The sequence below is a fragment of the Capsicum annuum genome, chromosome 2, assembly GCF_002878395.1.
Source record: "Capsicum annuum cultivar UCD-10X-F1 chromosome 2, UCD10Xv1.1, whole genome shotgun sequence".
NCBI classification, from domain to species: Eukaryota; Viridiplantae; Streptophyta; class Magnoliopsida; order Solanales; family Solanaceae; genus Capsicum; species Capsicum annuum.
The window spans coordinates 49,825,650-49,830,170 of record NC_061112.1 but is presented as its reverse complement, the minus strand read 5'-3'; the positions used below and the strand labels follow the sequence as shown (position 1 = coordinate 49,830,170).

Genomic DNA, 4,521 nt, shown 5'->3' with positions numbered 1-4,521 from the left:
GCAGTTCGAACTTTGATAATTATAACCGAGATCCTTGTATAATCCAAAATTTAATGATTATAACTATAATCCTTGTATGGCCTGAACTTTAATGATTGTACTTGGGATTCTCGTGTGGTCCAACCTTCGGGAATTATATCCCGACCTGAAGGGCTATTGGGTCGTGACAGGACTGGACTGGTTGAGCCAATTCCAATTCGACCAATGAACCTTTTGCATGATCTAAATTATTGAATATTACTTTCACACTTCAAGAAACATGATTATTTACCAAATACATATATGAAACACAAGAAGTGCGTACAAAAAAAATCATATTTTCAAATGCGACACACAAATAAATGAAAGAATGGCCAACACCTCGATCAAAATGACAAGCAGTGCTATATTTTAAGGATGTTCAGATTTTAATTTTAATTTTGTGTTGGTCTGAAAACGGTACTAATCAAATGACGGCGCACGTTAACTAACAGTCTAACAGAAACCATTATAATTTTAAATTGAGCATAAAAGTTAAAATCTCTAAGAATAGCAACTCCATCCATTCCGTATAAACATTCTTTGCGTTCCTAACAAACCATAAGAGTGGAGAAGTGAACCTTTTAACAGTTGTATAACCTTCAATACACAATCTATGTTACAAAGATCAAACTCGAAAACTGTATCTCTAATACCTTCCAAGTTTTCCAAAATTATTAACAGTAACCAGTCACCTGGCGCCTATTCATAAGGACCCGGAATGGCATTCTTTTGTATTTAGTATCATCTGATATTTCCAAGTACAGAATATCAATAGCATACCGCCTCATAGTTGCAGGGGTAGGAAGAAGGGATGATATAGGAGAAGAGAAACAAAATCATCCATGCTGAGACCAACATATCATGAATAAATTTGAAGACACTGATTTTCAACTCTCGGAAGCAGTTTGTTATTATTTTGCCCTTCCTCCTCTCGATTGCCTAGGTATCCACTCTTAAGTCTTTCCTCCTTTGGACCTCGCCATTCATCACATTTGCCGACAACCCACTTTCTATCCATAAGCACTCGGTAGAAGAAAAGGAATAACGTCATGAGACTCGAGCATTACTCAATATAGGTGCAAGACGGACAAAGTAAAGAAACAACCACAATATGAACCCTGGCTAACTAGGAAAGAAATTCTAGTCATTTTTGCAAGGTCATGGATCCAGTGATCAAATAACACTGGCTGCACAGAAACAACTGAATTGGCTTTTCTAACTCTCTTTGAAACTTAAAATAGACAAATCATCCAGAGTACATATCAGTGCACTTTGCTGCAAGTGTCTCAAACTTTGCTCTAGACTAACTTGTACCATTTCAGCAAGCATCTCCTTTGTCTTTCCTAATTGTTCCTCTCCATCTATCTGACAGATAATATTGGAGACAATGTTCTCCAATTTGTCAGGTTCAAGTTCAGAATTAGGATAAGGGGTGTCTCTGAGCAACCTCAAAGGTATTTGCGCTTTTGTTTGAGACTTACGCGTTCCGTGAACAGTCAGCTCAAGAAGTCCAGGAACTACACCTTCTTTCAGAATTGTTTCCCGGTACTTACACCGGACACTCTAACACAATGTACGTAGAACTCCTACAGCATGTTCTCGGCTATGAAGAGATCCACTTTCAAGCACTTCTACAACTGCAAAAACTCCTCCTCCTTTGGATGTCAGTGCAGTCCTACCCTCCTCATAACACACTAAAGAATCTATAAGAGCAGCACATTTGTCAGCAGTTTTTGAGGACTTTTTACAAGATTTAAGCAAATCAATAATGAAATGTATGGGCTCTGTTTGAAGGATCAAGTTAAGTTGCTTGACAAGTTGACAGATAGTAAAGAGCCATGACTGCATCAACCTTGGTTTGTGAGCTTCCTTGTCTTAGGACATCCACAAGTCGAGGAATGGCACCGGAAGCACTAATGATGGGCTTTGTCACAGAAGAAGCAGATAATGTAAGCAATGAGGCTGTTGCATGATCCTGTAGAGTTCAATTCTCTGATTGAAGAAAGCATATGATGGGTTCCAACGCACCAACATTGATGATACTTGTCTTGTTTCTGGTAGAAAAGGAAAAAAAAGTCAAAATCAGAAGTTTGCATAGCTTTATAACTTAATTATTCTGGAATACTGTTGAAATTGGCAGTCATAACTTCCAAAACTTTCTTAGCAGCTCAAAAATGAACAACTACTCCAGATAATTTAATATTGTATGGAACGGATCAAATCAGGTACAAAGTGCAGATAAGTGCAAAGCTCTTCTTGTACATATACATCCAAATCAACAAATGAATTCTGTACTCTTTCCATTAGCTCCACTTAGGAAGAGCAATTGGAATTTGAACTTGAACTGCACTTCTACTATCCTATTACAAGCTACAACTAGAAAATTAGAAGTTATAACTATGGGACAAATGCTTATTGAACGTAAATTGATTCCCCCATGCAAATCTGATACAAAGAATTTGATGGATGATTGAAGAAAGTGTATAAACTTCACTGGAGAGAAAGCAAGGGAAGTAAGCAATAGAAGAATTGAATTTAAAGCTTATAGCTTGAAATACAAATATAATGGAGGGACTGAACTTAAAGCTTATAGTTTAAAGGACAAACAGTTTCACAGTTGTGGGCTACGAGTTGTGGTATTGATGTAAATGTTTAATTCTTTGAAGTTTACCAAAGTCTTTCTCCATTCTTAATTTACTATTTAGTTGAGGATCATACACTAACTATAGAATGATAATGGGTTCAGATTTATTCCCAGAAGCACTCATCAGATTGTCAAACATGGTGCATGCAAGCGAGAACTGTATCTATTTAGATTTGAGATACAGAGCTATATCATTTGGCACTTATGATGAACGAACAAATAAAGAGTGAGTATAAACTTTAAATAGTAAATAGTAGTAATCAATGCTTTCTCAAAAAGGTAGATAGTAATCGCTGTAATGGACAACTCATTTATTTTAGGAACAAATTCTGATATTCCCCAGACACGATTATAGAATAACTAGTCCTTCGAATAATCCGTAATTCAGCACATCTAAATTCTTCAACGCGCTATTGATATTAAAATAGCAGCAGCCATCCTACATTAGAATATTTTAACAAAAAGTAGAATTTCCAAATGGGTCAACTAAAAAGCATTTTAGGTATATATGCTTTCAACTTTAATGTTTATATTAGGGACAGCCAGTATTATAATGACTAATGACCCAATCAAAAGCTGAAACTATTGAATTTGCCAAGAAATTTTATTCCAGATTATCCAAAATACTGTAAGTAGCCTACTTTTATATGCAACTTTAGTAAATGATTTTTTTTCTACTTCAAGAATCAGACACAGAATCACCACTGCGGCATGTATCATGTTGAACACTTCCTCCAAATAAACATAAAAAATCACTAAAATTTCCAACTTCAACCGTTTGTTATGCTCTAACTAAAAGTAGAAGTATAGAGCTTAAAGTTCTAATGTTTTCAACTGGAAACTGAAACTATTTTGAAGGCGGAAACAACAATAACCAGATGTGATTTCTACAACTTGAAGTAAGTTTATATTTTCTGGAACTGTGTTGGAACTTAATTTGACACTGGGAATTCTATTCCTGATTACGTTTTGCAGCAATAAGACAGTGGGAAAAAGAAAACAATAATATATGATGAATGATCATGAAAAATCAAAAACAGAAGAAGAATCAGCACCTTCACACTCAAATAAATTGAATCTGAGGAAAATATGCACTCGCAGAACGAGGAGCAACATAGTGTTTTGATGTTAAAAAAACTAGTAGGAAAAAAAATCAAAAACAACCAAATTAGCACGGTGAGCTCACAAGCAAAAAGTTTATAATTATCAACCCTTTCATCATTGAGGATGTTCCAATGGACCAACCACATCCAGTTTGCAACAGGATCCAGAATTCACTAGCATTTGACAAGCCAGTAAATCATTCAGAGATCTGTATACCCAAAAAGAATAGTGTGATCCAGGAGGGTAAACATATTTTGTTAATATATCAACTCCGACATTATCTTTTAGTTTTTCCGAAACTATTCCTTTGAGTAATCTGTACGCCAGCACAACTACATTCTTCAATGGGCTATTGCTATTAAAATAGCAGCAACTAGAACATGTGAATATGTTGACAAAGAGTAGAATTTCCCTTACGGGTCGACTAAAAAGCATCTCAGGTGTATATGCCTTGAGCTTTGATTAACTTTAATGTTCAAATTAGAGACAACAAGTATTATAATTACTAATGACCAAATCAAAAGTGTGAAACTATTGAATTTGCCGATATATTATTCCAGATTATCTAAAATACTACTAGTTGCTTATTCTTTATGCAAAAAATGCAACCGAATTTTTCTACTTGAAGAATCGGACACAGAACCACCACTGCATCATGGATCACGTTGAATATTTCCTCCAAATAACATTAAAATCACTAAAATTCCCAATATCAACAATCTATAAAGCTCTATATGTTCTTTTCTTCTTAA

The 4,521-nt window shown here is 35.2% G+C and overlaps 1 pseudogene; it reads right to left on the bottom strand.

The window, feature by feature from the left end:
- Nucleotides 1-727: 727 nt before the first annotated feature.
- On the bottom strand, nt 728-2,285 carry LOC107858609 (annotated as a pseudogene).
- Between the last annotated feature and the right edge of the window lie 2,236 nt (nt 2,286-4,521).